Source organism: Phaenicophaeus curvirostris, chromosome 2 (assembly GCF_032191515.1).
Source record: "Phaenicophaeus curvirostris isolate KB17595 chromosome 2, BPBGC_Pcur_1.0, whole genome shotgun sequence".
Classification (NCBI taxonomy): Eukaryota; Metazoa; Chordata; class Aves; order Cuculiformes; family Cuculidae; genus Phaenicophaeus; species Phaenicophaeus curvirostris.
The window spans coordinates 87967563-87982183 of record NC_091393.1 but is presented as its reverse complement, the minus strand read 5'-3'; the positions used below and the strand labels follow the sequence as shown (position 1 = coordinate 87982183).

Here is a 14621-nt window from a genome sequence, read left to right as displayed (position 1 = left end):
TGCTGACAACAGGAATTGGCTATGCCTGTCCCCAGACATCCCATCCCCCACTTCACAGAGTGAGATACCCTTGCTGCCTTCTTTTCTGATGAACAGTGTGCTGTCCCCAGCTGTGATGCATCTCCACTAACTTAGTTTTTAAAGCCTTGTACTCAGCCTGCTGGGGGGGTTGGTATTCAGTCCCATTTCTCCTCACATTTAGCTTTATTTCCACAAGCCTCTCCTCTACCCAGGGGAGTTTTGGAACTGGAACACCCCTGCGCTGAAGGCCATGTCCACGCTACTCCCTTCACATGGCACATAAGACCAGTTCTGCTTTTGCTTTTTCCTTCATCCAGTTTCAAATTGAAAAAGGACAGAATTACAGAATTTAATGATGCAGATACATACCCACCTTTTAAGCTGCTAATATTCTCATCTAAGTCACTTAAGGTGCTCAAGGGCTCATACCTTTTATTGACTGATCTCACCCAATGCTGCAAGGTATTGGTTCTTAACACGGCAGCTTCAGAGCTGGATGTGGAATCACAAGTGGAAGGCAAAAACCCCTAACACTATAAAAAGTAGCCAGCAATGAAGTCTGGAAATAAATGCCGTGTGGATTCCTGTGTTCAGAGATCAAGCCAGCTCACTCCTGGCACACCTGATCTCAAACCTCCCCCTGTACGTTTCTGTGGCAATAATCTTCTGCAATGCTGGGAGTTTGGCATTTGCAAATAATTTGCAGGCAGATGGTTGTGGAAAGATCCCGAGACCAATGGGAATCCTACAAAAATCAACAAGTCCAAACTTGGTAGGTTGTGGAAAGAACGGTAAAAAAAGGAATTTTCTCCAGCAGATCTCCCTGAAAGTCATTTGCCCACTCCACCGATGGCAGCAGGGTCTCCACTCAGTGCTCATCCCCATGGTGGAACAAAGATGCAAAGACATTAAGAAGAGCAAAAACAGAAGTTCCTTTTATCTGTATCAGAGAATAGAGGCAACACATGAGAAAGTGGCACCAATGAAGCAGGAGCTAAGGTTTTGATGTATTTCTTTTCCCAAAATATTTGCGAGACACAAACTGAGACAAGATGTTCAGGAATCAAAGGTCAGCTGGCCATTCTCTAGACCAGTATTGCCAGGGCTCATAAAATCCAGAAAGGAAGAAAAAATCTGATTTATTACAGGCCACCAGTGCCTTTGGGAACAGCAGGCTACCAACTGCTTAAGGGCATAAATTGACACAGGAATCAAAGCCATGTAAATGAAAATGTTGTTGGCAACATTGAAGAATACTCAGCTCAACCCCCCCCCAACTATTTGCACATCACCTCTGTTTTGTTACAGGCACGACTTTGTAAGATGCTTGATGTAACTCAAACTCACTGTGAACTTCCAGCAGTCTTCAGATGAGGCAGCTCTGGACAACGGAACAGATTTTAAGCCCTGTATTTTACATAACTTCGGATGAGCATTTTGCCACACTAACATTTTCACTATCGTGGCCACACAACTTCACGTGAAAAAAATTTAAAAACCCAAATATCACCTCTCTTTCTGCCCCTCGCTGAAAAGTGTTATAGCCACTCTTTATGGCCCCAGGCCACATTGAGAACTAAACCCAGGTGAAGCTTCACCTCCTACAACAAACTTGCACAGGTGCCAGTTAGAAGATCCATAATTGACCGCATGTATTTGATAGAGCACTAATGGCACAAACAAGTTATCCATTACCTTTCTTGGGACACATTCATTATAGTCTTCGCTAAAACTTCTTTGAAAGCTGACTTGGGGAGGGGGGCGTATAATTAGAAATATATTGGTTTAAGCCAGAAATCCATACTAGCAGACTTGCAGTGCACTAGAATGTTTCCAGGTACCAGCTCACCAGCAGAAGTCACTGCAGCAGGATCTTACCAATCTGGCCCATATCCTCCTGCCCTCTGGGTCTCCGTAGTGCAGTCTGCACCACAGGCTCTTACTTCAAATTCTAACATCTTCAGACTGGAGCCTGTGTGTTGTGGAAAGCACCTGCATAAAAAAATGCTTCCAACTGGCTCCAACAATGAACTTCAAATAAAGAAAAAGAAAAAAAGCCCATACCAACTCAGACAGTTCTGATTGCTATCTCCATGCTAATCACAGCAGAGGAACACAATTCATGAGTCCATCTCAGTTTGCCAAGTTGCAAAGGCTTGTTCAAAATAGCAGCTGAAAGCAATCGTAGTCCTTCTCCATACCAATACTTCCCTGTCAGCTCAGCAGGCATGGGGAAGCCTTGGATTAGATTCTTCCCTCCAACAAACCTTTTGCAGAGACTACAAGAATTGCTGAGACCTCTCTCTCTTCAGGAGAATTTTTCCACATGCTGCTTTGCTCACAGAAGTCACTTTGAACTTGGCAAGTTTCTCCATCTTCCACAGTGCTTTTGGACTAACGTTACTGAGTGAGGAAAATCATTCTTTTTGATAGAACTAAGTCTCTTCACCCTAAAAAGCCAAAGCACACCCGTCACACACATACAAACACTGCAAAGAATTAACACAGAAAATAGTTTATTTTCTACTCCAAGGGATCTGAATAACAACATTTCAAACTCATCAGAAACAAGCTTTCAAGTAATACTGCAAGGGACACACAATAAAAGTACACATCCAGCCCTCAAAAAGAGCTGGAGACTCCTGCAGACAAGATGTACTTCCTAAAAACACTGCTGAAGGTGAAAATCCAGTCACAGTTAATAGCAGCTCATTTGGGTTTGCAGTTCTGCAAATGAAGTCTCTGTCACAAAGAAACTCTTCCCAATACTGAGAGGTTTTGTCTAAGTAAGGATTTCAGGACTCTACCTCATTACAATATCTTACAGTAAAAATACTTGATGCATTATAAGGCATCTTCCACCTCTCCAAAAGAAGGAGAGAAAAGCAGAACCTTCCGATATCCAAAGAAAGTGAGCTGGACTAACAGATGGCACAGGCTTTGTTCCGATCAACAAGGCTCCACCAGATCACTGCCATGCTACTCTTGAAGCGTATCAGGATTCAAGTTCACTTTGACACAGTGCAAGAAAGCTACCGATTCCCAGCAGTACAGATCTTCCTGTATTTGTGTATGAAAGCATCCGTCTTTCCAAGACTAACTCCATAGACACCATCTGGCACCAGAGACCCAAACCGTGTCTGTCTGCTGCTGACGGAAGCTTCTTCAACACCGTTCACTGAGGAGGAAGCGTTCCCATCAACATTCAGGGCTTTTGCAATGGCAGCTTCCCTTGCGCCATCAGCAAAGACAATAGGAGAGTCACTTTTGGCATGCTTGGCAACGCCATCAATGCGCTTATGGAGATCTTGGCTCAGTAGCAATACAATAGTGCCTCCAACACGCAGTACTCTGGCAAAAAAAAAGGAAAAAAAGTAGGTTAGGTGTTCATTCTGCCTGACATTCATTCATCTGTGCAGAACTCAACACTGCTGACGCTTCAGATGGCACTTGCATTCAACAAAACACTAGGCCTGTTAATGCTCATGGCTCAACTCGATAAACTACACTTCCAAATGGAGTTTAAATTCCCTATCTTTATAACTCTTTCTAAATGGGAGAACAAGGTCCTATCCTAACTCCCAAACATTTCTGGCCTCAGGAGTTCTTTCCACTGCATCAGCAGGGAAGGTAGATTCTGTTTTCCCCCTCTTGGTATTATTTCAAGGACTGAGGGGAGTATCAATTTCAAACACTGGTTTTCGGTTGCATAAGCCTCCACCACTCTGCAAAGGAACAGCTTCCCAGGGCAACAGAAGATTGGTAAGGCAATTCTGAAGCTGACCTTTCCATTTGGAAACTTTAAAAGGTCTGTTCTTTCTCTGTTCCACTGATCCTTAATGGTTTGCAAACTCAGGAAGCAGAGGAAAATTCATCACTGTGCGTAATCCATTTTTCACAGTACATGACCAGACGTGACACTTGGCTTTGAAAGAGAGGAGAAAATAGGACTATCCTTGCTCTGTTCACAGCAAGTGGATTGAACAGTCTTACTCGTGGGGCTCTCACAGTAACGGTCCCTTCCTCATTTCCACATTCCCAGGGAAATATTTTGCTTAGAGTGGCCCAGCAGAGCAAATAAGACCAGACTACAAGCAGAGTCAAAGGGAGGGCTGGTCACTGTAAGCTGACACAAGGTTGCCCTGCTGTTCTGTGGAGCTACCACACCTTCTTCACCACCTTCCCACTGCATTCCTGCATTGGGTGAGCAAAATGAACACTGCTGAAGACCAGTCCTACAGAAAGGACTGTCAGCCTTTCAGCCAAGAAAAGAAATAAAGAAGCACATGGTTTGAACTGCCTGATAGAAGCAGCCTGCTATTAGTTTGGCTGAACTCTGCTACAAAACAATAGGGTGAAAGATGAAAGGAGGCATCTAAAAGCAGACCAGGTGGCCAACTGGATATACACTAACAGAAAGGAAAATTGATACCACCATTTTCTGGTCTGACATCTTTCTTCCCAATAATATAGGCTAGTAAAAGCTTGATTGTCAACCCAAAAGGAAAGCCTATGATTTTATACAAGCTGACCTCAACGGAGACGCTTTATCCACCTGGCCGTGCGTTAAGTTCATCTAGGTCATCCTCTCCTCTTTCTCCTTTCTGCCTTAAGGGTATTTGTGAGTGTGACTCAAACATTTAACCATCGTGCCTTGGAAAGAATATTCGCGAATGTAGCCCACACAACAAGCTCATTCCTTGTCAGCTTGTGCTGCCGCCAGCATTTCCACAGCTTGCAAGACAAGCCACAACAGCCTTCAAGGGACAATTAAAGGACTCGGACTTTCACTGGCTGCATGGGATCCGACTAAAAAACTGGAGTGTGTTTGGAATAAAGAAAACCTGAAGCTGGCTGAACACTTAGGATCACAAACCATCATGACATTTATACCAAACACCGAGCATGTCAAGGGCCACACGTACCTCTCCATTTCCTGGAGAATATCTGGAAGGAGCTGAAAGTCTTTTGTTATCTTGAACTTCTTCCCAAACGGAATATCCGCAATCACAGCATCAAAGCTTTCTGAAGGCAATGCTGCAGAATAAAGGCAGGTCTTTAAATCGTCCTGTGTGGAAAACGAGCAGCAGCTATGCCCTCAAGCACCTTACAAAACTGCCTGCCAACGCTTTTGCGGGTTATGCACCCAGACTCATGGCTCCTTCTGTACCTTTCCTCACAAATGGCATCACAAAGCCACCAACCTAATGCAGACCGAGAAGAGACAAATGCATGAGTGTGGGGGTTAGCTCGCAGACTCCTAGTTAGTGGGGATATGTTTGCCCCATAACAAGACTCTACAAACAAGGGACTGCATGGGTCCAAATCAGCTGCTGCTTCTCAACACAAGGGAATCTTTACAAGCAAAAACACAAAAGAAGAACTAAGCTTGCAAGCATTTTACACTAAGTACATGTATGAATGGCAACGAACCACATTTTAAATTCTTCTCTATCCCCGTTTTCTCCAATCAGAATCGCCTAGGTTCTGTTGGAGCTTGAGTCATTGAAGTACCTTCCCAGAGTTTCTGCATCCTACAACAGTCCGTTGTTGTGACCATGAGGCAGCACTGCACCCTTGTGGTGATGAAGGTTGGCCATATACCAGGCTACGCCGGCCAGACAGGGCTTTGCCAGCTTGCCAAACAATGAGACTATGGGTTCTCCATCTCTCAGGATGCTCAGAACTCGACTGGACAATGCCCTCAGCAACCTGACCCAGCTTTAGGGTTAGCCTCATTCCCAGCAGATGACAGGACTAAAGAGCTCCAGCAGTCCCTTCTCACCTAAATCCTGTCGTGATTCTATGCCAGCCTTTCCAGAACTGGCAGGAGATGTTTCTTGGACCATCCTTGGAGCAACACTTGCAGCACAACAATTTTAGAACAATTTTATCTACAAATGGAAGGACAAGTTACCTACAGTCCTTCAACACATGCAGAAATAACAGCATCTGATCAGTGACAAAGACACCAGTTACTTGTTCAGTATTAGAAAAGCCTGACATCAAAGTACTGTCCATTACCCTAGAAGCTCAGCACAATCACAGCTTTTAAAGAAGAAATAAAGCTATATATGTTCTTACAAAAAACACATAATATTTCTTACAGTTCTGATAAGAAATACATTGCAAGTTTAAAAAATATGAACGCTTCATCACCCGTGCACAGGGAAGAACACCCAGCTCTCGTCTGGTGTAAATTTCATAAATGACTAATTTAGATTCAGGCTTTGAGGTCCAGAGTAAGGTCATTAAATTATTATGTTCTCCCCTGATTAACTTATGAAGTGAGAGCATGAGCAGGAGAGAGTCTTCCAGGAGAAAGGCATCGTCATTTAAGATACTCGTACTGCAAAACATCAACGAATTAGCTGATCTTAATGCAATTACTTATCTGGTAAATTGAAGTTACAAACCACTTTTTGTCTGTCCTTGCTGTTTTCCCATAAGACAAAGAATTCTTATATAGTATGTACTCTCTGTGGCATTCAAAACTTTACCATTCAGACAGACAACTACTGCCCATGTCTGACAATTATTATTTTCATTGTCTTCTGCTGAGTATATTCTCACCAAAGTTCCTGGGAGCAGGAGGCAGGGAGGGGAAAGCAAAAAATTATCCATTCTCTAGAACTACAGTCACTACTTGGCTCTTTTATTAAGAGGTAGCTCTACTACACGTAACCTCAAGAGATCCTATGTTACCTGCGTAATCCTAAAACTACAAAATATTTCCAACATGTATCACTTGGAAAGCCTACAGCCATACCTTTCACAGAAGCTTTAAGCAACTCAATCTTATCCATCAAGCCTGCAGTCCTAAGATTCTCATCTGCACCTTCTAACTGCGAATCACTTAGATCAGCACCCCAGTAACACGCTTCCTGTTCAGAGAAAAAGAGAAAAGTCACTTGGACGGGAACCAGGTGTATTTATTTTAGAAAGGCTTCTCAGAACTGTCTTGTTGCACACCTCTCCCAAGATAAACCCCTTGCTGGGAGATCTACTACCATTCCACAGAGCAATACATAGACTCAGAGGACAGAGAACTGGGTGAAGTTTGAGCACTCTTGACTCCTTCCGTATTCTGGTCTGCTCAAGACACTTGTGACTTACAGAAACATTTAGGCTCTGTACTAACAGCAAGACCCCAGATGGCTACAAACAGCCATGCTGCCTCTAATAGTGGAAACTGGCTGTACTGTCCCACTGACACCTCTGATCCCAGGATAAGTCGAGGCACTTTTAGAAGTCCACGCCAGTCTTGCACAAACCCTGTGCTTCCTGCGGAGCAATGTTTGTCCTAAAACACTCTCAACAACGGCACAGAAGGACCGGTTTGGTTCTAGCTTTTCAGTAACGCACTTTGGTATAATGGTTGCACACATTTTTTCCCGATGGAACTACAAGGTCCTGCCTGTTGCTACTGTGATACTCACAGGCCACTCTTTAGCAGCTTCCAGAAGTATCGTTCCTAGCCCACACATGGGATCCAGCACAAAGGCACCTGCCTGCAAAAATAAAGGGGTTATTGTATCTCAAGCAAGACAAACTCCTCTCCCAGGACAAAGTTTACTACTGACGTATGGATCACCTAGGTATTCCCACTGTGCAGTGTAAGTAAAAATAATTACTGGTTTTCCAGGCCCAACTGGCTTGCAAGAGAACATAGCAAAACACATTAGTAGTTTCACTAGAGACAATGCATCGATGTATGTAGCCCTGAGGTGATGTTTAGTGGAAAAGACTAAAAGTGGACTGCAGACAGATATTGGTACCAAATTAATCTGTGGAAAATATCACACTTGCTTCTATTTTCCCCTCGGAAGAGCAACCCAAACAAAATTTGAAGCCTGGAGAGTGAAAAAAACTGTGAATCCTTTTCCTCATTCATGTCTTAGAGCATGGGACACTACAATCACCACACTTCTTCAAAGCTCCCTGCTCCTGCCCCCATAAGCAGCAACCCCTCCATCATTTGGGACTCTACAGCTTTGCCATGAACATTTGGCTTACCCTGATTTCAGCCAGAGATGCCATGGCCCATGCAACTGTTGACCGCAGCCCTGCTGTTTTGATATACTGTCTGTTTGCCAACGGAAGCCTGCAGGCAGCAAAAAATCAATGTTAGGCAACAGCACAACCACCCAGAAAAGCCCATGTAATATGAAAGAATAAATGACCTGGACAGATCTGCAGACAGACACAAACGACAGCTTGCTTTTATCCATAACTCATCACAAAGTCTGGCCTACAAGCGCAGATAAGCTCCACACAGAACACAAGACTAACACGACAGTCCAGTGAATATCAAACCAGAAGATAAACGCTCACAGTCAACAGCAAGACTATTTAGAAATTATGCCTGTTCTGATACTGACAAAACAAATCTGATGAGGAGGACGCCCACCTGAAAAGGGGAATCCCCACCACAGAGTGAATGTCATTAAGATGGACAAAGACCTGAAAGAGGGGAAAAAAATTACATTTGAAACTCTCCATCTGACACATCAATAGCTTTAACTCATTTAAACCAGACACAGAAGATGTTTCTACAAACTTCTTATCCTAGTTTTAAGAACAAAAATATACACTTTGGACAATTAGATTAATTGGAAGAAAGCACACTAAATTATCAGAATACCTCCTTGAAGAGAGCATCCCAGCGCTCAGCTATTCCCACACACACGCTTATTTTTTGGGGCATTTCAGATGGAGGCAAAACTGAGTAATCCTTACAGAAGTATAGGCAGCTGAAGAAAATGCCCTCCTGTCCTACAGAAAGCATCTTAAAAGACAAGTGAGCTCCCCAACAGATTTGGCATGACTGTAGTCCCTCCCCATGGAGCCCTAAGAGAGCCATGATGCTTTTGAAGTATCTCAGTGCTCAGCACTTAAATGGTTTCATAGCAAAAATCTGGACAGGAACAAAAGCCCCACTTCAGGCTCAACAAGGCCGTATTTGATGCACAGCCGATAAAAAACAGAGCTAGTAGATGAGCTCAGAGCTTTTAGAGATGGTTTCAGACCTCCCAGCACCGGTGCTGAGAGCAGCTTCCACAGGCCAAGCACAGAAATGAAGAAACAGCTTGCCAAGGGCAATGAAACCTTTCCAAGATCTCCACACAGCCTGCACCATGGAGGATGCCTAAAGCAGGCTACTTTGAGGGACGAGCCCTGGGAGGAGGCTCTTCCATCAATGGCATTCTCAAGTTCTTCAAGAACACAACCTCCCCGCTCACTCTCTTCCCCTGTAGAGGCTAAACTACCTGCTCAACAGCTCAGGGGACCTCTGCTTTCAACACAGAGTTCAGCACTTTGCAAGCAGGCCAGATCCTGAACCATCACCTGCATGGATCCTTCCCCTCAGAGGAGGGCCATGCTGGCCATTCCAGTATTTAAGTGCTCGGGAAGGCACTCACACAGTGTCTACTGAAAACTTTAGCTCAGTGCTACCCAATGATTTCTAAATTCAGCAGCAGAAAGACAGAGAGAGGCCACCATCCCATGTGCAAAGGGAGCAAAGAACAAAATGAAAGATATTGCGAGCAATTCTGGAAGAAGCAAGAAGCCATCTAGCAGACAAGCACTACTACCTCTAGATCAGGGTTCCGCAGATCAGCCCGCCACCCAAACTGCTTCATGAGCGCTATGCCAACGGCTCTTCCGATCTCCTGCAAGGGGGAAGAACAGACACGGGCAGTAAAACCAACAGATTTAAAAAAACTACCCATTTCAGCCTCAACTGCACAATCCTCAAGTACCTGCCAAAAGAACGGGCCTCTCTTTATCCCTATGAGATTAATTCCTACAAAGCCCCAAAAACGGACAACAGGACACAGGGAGTAGAGCAAACACACCAAAGGACAAAGGGATTATCGCTTAGCTGGAGTGTGAGAGGCTGAAGTTTAAGTCCCGCCCAAGCTACAATAAAAGCTGTCATCACTTTTGGAATTATAGAACATGCACTAAAAATATTTCTGATGGACATAAACTAGATCACCCAGGAGGAAATCTCCAAACACGCAACTGCTACTCACAATTTTAATGCTTCTATGGCATCTAGAAAGCTCTCACTACTTTCAGAGTGCAAGAGTTGAAACATGACACAAATTTAAGCAAACATTCATGTTGGCAGGCTCACGCGTCCCACCTGCCCACGTTCCTAGCTTCAGCAAGAAAAAAAAAAAAAATCTAGTTAAACCACTGCTGTCTTCAAGTAAGAGAAATCTACATAAATTGAAACTACACAGAGCTTTGTTTATTTTTTTTCCCCTCACAGCAGAAAGTTATTACAGATGGGATCAGTGCTAGATGGAAAGGGCCCCTGGAAGTCCTCTACGCCACTACTCTCTCCCAGGGCCAAGATCCACTCCCTGTGACACCTCCCAGGCCTGCACTGCCCTCCTAGGGAACAAACACTCCCCAATACCCAGTCAGAGCCCACCGACCCGCAAGTTCTGGCCTGTGCCTTTCTTTTACACCCTCTGCCACAACTGAGAGGAGTTTGGCTCCACAGTCCTTGCAAGGGCCCTTTTAAGTAGCTGTAAGCTAGTATCAGATCACTTCTCAAGCTCCACAAGCCCAAGTACCTCAACTTATCCTCAATAAAAGGCACTGATTTGAAAAATACTCAGGGTAACAGAGCCCAGAAATTAACAGCAACCCTAGCATTTCTACTTATTTAAAACAAATGCAGATTAAGGGCTTGGTTGAGAAAATACAGAAAAACCTCCAGCAGTTTATTATTCTAAAACATACAACACAACTGAAATGACAAACGAAACTACACATCTCCCTTCCCCTTTGGTAAATTACTTTAAAACAGAGATACTTGAGCATACCTGCGAAGTAAGTATTTTGGCAATTGCTCCACTACAGCGACAAGAAACTCTGAAACTGAAGCCAAATTCCTCATTTGCAACAGCTTCCTCTTTGCTGCTTTTGGAAAGGTCTTCTAAGGAAGCCTGGCTTTCAGTCCCACAGTTCTGGTCGCTCTTTCTCTCAGGTACCATATAACTCTCTCCATCTTCTGCCTGACATTCCTCAGGCTCTCTCACTTGTTCTGCTTTCTGCCTTTTAGTTACAATATTTGTCTCTTCTTCTGATTTTCTCTTGAGAGGCAACCTGTTTTCTGGAAGCACATCTTTTTTCCCCTCGCACCCACGAAGGTTCCTCCAAGTAGAGATTACATCCAGCCAAGACTTTGGTTCCTCAGTGACAAGGCTTTTAATCTCATGCAGCATCTTCCCTGGAAGAAAAAGTAGTTTCAGCTTAAGTACTACAGTCTCAGAATTTGATTTTCCTACAGATTGAGAACAGCTGTTAACAGACGGTGTTCAAATTTTGTTTGTGTGTGAATCCAGGAACCACAGCAGCAGGCATCACTGCCATCACAGGCACAACCGAGCTCTCAGTACCCACACATGCCACCAGCAGAGACCAAGGCATCCCTCTGATTAGAAGCTCTGCAGAACCAGGATGAAATTGTGCAAGGATTGTATTCTGCAGAAGAATTCAGCAGCTCTAAAAAAACTGGACCATTCCCAGGGACAGAGGGCCAGCCAACCATGCCATCCTCCCCAGAAAGCACTTGGTCCAGGATTAGAGACGTGGGATACTTTCCAAGAATCAAAGACACACAGTGATTCAGCTCAGAATCAAGTCCTCCATCCCTGGAGGTGTTCAAGGCCAGGCTGGATGGGGCCTTGGGCAGCCTGATCTAGTGGGATGTCCCTGCTCAGGGCATGGGGGTTGGAACTAGATGATCTTTAAGGTCCCTTCCAGCCCATATTGTTTTATGATTGTATGACTCCCACCGGGGTTCACGATTCCAAGTACACCCGAGAGAAGGAGCTGGTGCCAGCCTTACCTTTCTCCCTAGAAACGGGGAGCGGGGGCTGTTTGTGGAGCCGCAGGAACAGCCGCTCTCCAGACCGGAGCTCCCTCAGCTCAGCCAGCTTTGCCTCTGTGCTGAAGAAGACCTTTCCAGGGACGCTGACCACCTCCAGGGAAACACAAGCTCCGATCGTGGCAGGAAGATGTGCAGCTGGCCACCCCAAACAAACGCACATTTGGGGCGAGCAGCAGCCCCTCAACCCCGGGTCCCCCCTCCTCCCCTGGCCCTTCTCCACCCTGGCCCCTCTGGGTCCAGGATTAGAGACAGGGGACACTTCCCAAGAATCAAAGACGCGCATCGATTAAGCTCAGACTAAAGTTCACCAGTTTGTTCTTTCTGAAAGGAAATATCTCTTCCCTATTCATCGAGCTGACTTCGGTCCTGCAAGGTCTGAAGCCTGAACTCACGCCTGGGGGTAGTTCTCCTGACCCAGCTGTGACGAGGGACGCACGAGGAATACAGAGGCCAATTCGCTGCAAAACCTCAAAACCGGTCAAGGCACAGGGGGCTGGGGGGAAGCTGCGTCTTTTCTCGGTTAGAACCACGGCTAAACTTGATCCTCAAAGCCGACGGCGACCTGTCATCTCCCAAATTCAACCCACCCAGCACGCTCGGGGCGAGCAGCCGCCCCTCCAGCGCGGGCCCCCCCTTCGCCCCAGCCGGTCCCCTCTCGCCTCCCTCGCTCCCTCTCGCCTCCCCCCGGCCCCTTCTGGCCCCGTCGCGGCGGAGGCAGCGCCGCCCCCGACCCCGCGGGGGCCGAGGGGACACGTCCCACCCCTGCGCCGGCCACCCGCCTCTCCTCCCTTCCCTCCCCTCCCCTTCTCCTCCCCGCCCGGCCCTCACCTCGGAGGCGCCGAGCCGCGCCCGCACCTCCCGCTCCAAGAAGGGCTCCAGCCCCCTGCCCGCCGTGCAAAAGAACCGCCCGCCGCCCGCCGCCATCGCAACGCGGGGCGGGGAGGGGGCGGGGCCCACGCGGGGCGGGAGGCGGGGCGGCGGCGCCTTCCCCTTCCTAGCGGGCGGTACCGCTCTGGGCCAGCTCCGTCCTCCCCATAACCTCCTTTCAGGTCCTTAGATGGAGCAATGAGGTCTCCCCTCAGCCTCCTGCAGGCTAAAAAACCCCAGCTCTCTCAGCCGCTCCTCATAAGGCCTGTTCTCCAGCCCCTTCACCAGCTTCGTTGCTCTTCTCTGGACTCGCTCCAGAGCCTCAACATCCTTCTTGGGGTGAGGGGCCCAGAACTGAACACAGGATTCAGGGTGCAGCCTCTCCAGTGTTGAGTACAAGAGCAGAATAACCTCCCTGGACCTGCTGGTCACACCGTTTCCGATACAAGCCAAGATGCCATTGGCCTTCTTGGCCACCTGGGCACACTGCTGGCTCATGTTCAGTTGCCATCAACCAACACCCCCAGGTGCTTCTCCTCGAGGCAGCTTTCTAGCTACCATGCCATGCCATGCCATGCCATAGCATAGTATAGCATACCACACCACAGCATCCCATCCCATATCATAAGCACAACCTGCTTGTGCATCACACAACCTGCAAAATGCATCACAACACATGCCACGCAATGCCATGCCGTACCCCATGCCGTACCCCATGCCGTACCATGCACGCAGCACAAAATGCAATACCATTGCAGACCATACAGATGACAGAAATGCCTTAGCATACCATTCCTACCAACCACAGAAAACCAGCCATGCCACACAGTAGAAACCATAGCATCCAAAAGGTACCATACACACAATACAAAACACACCATACTGGCTTCAAAATCCGTACCATACCATTGTAATTACCATACCATGCAAAATATTCTATCAAACCATACCATACAATAGACAACATACCATAGTAAACATTTCCATACATACCATATAAAACACCGCACTACACCGTACAAAGCACCAAACCCTAAATACCATACCATACCCTACAATACAACACAAATTAAAATAAAATGCAAAATACAATACAGTACAGAACCCATTACAACCCAAATATATCACAAATACATTACAATACAACATACACCTGGGGCGGGGCAATCCCCAATTTCAGTACAGGATGCAGGATGATGTGATTGAGAACAGCCCTGTTGAGAAGGACTTCATGGTGCTTGTTTGATGAGAAGCGTGACATGAGCCAGCAATGTGCACGCACAGCCCAGAAGGCCAGCCGTATCCTGGGCTGCATCAAAAGAAGCGTGGCCAGCAGGTACTTTCCAGTACGTGAAAGGGGCTACAAGAAAGCTGGGGAGAGACTGTTTACAAGGGCTTGTAGTGATAGGACTAGGGGCAATGCCTATAAACTATTTTGATAGGAATGGTTGGACTCGATGATCCGGTGGGTCTCTTCCAACCTGGTTGTTCTACGATTCTATGATTCTATGAAACTGGAAAGGGGCAGATTTAGAGCAGACATAAGGGAGAATTTCTTCACCATGAGAGTGGTGAGACACAGGAAGAGGTTGCCCAGGGAAGCTGTGGCTGCTCCGTCCCTGGAGGTGTTCAAGGCCGGGTTGGATGAGGCCTTGGGCAGCCTGGTCTGGTGAGAAGCGTCCCTGCCCATGGCAGCGGGGTTGGAACTAGGTGATCTTTAAGGTCCCTTCCAACACAAACGATTCTATGATTCTATGACACGTGAAATAAACCGTAGCAAAAAAGCCCTTTTTAAACTTTGGAAAACAGCTTTATGATT

The 14621-nt window shown here is 46.4% G+C and overlaps 1 pseudogene; it reads right to left on the bottom strand.

Moving 5' to 3' along the window:
- Positions 1-3029: 3029 nt before the first annotated feature.
- LOC138717376 (THUMP domain-containing protein 2-like) lies at positions 3030-12881 on the bottom strand (annotated as a pseudogene).
- Positions 12882-14621: the final 1740 nt, after the last annotated feature.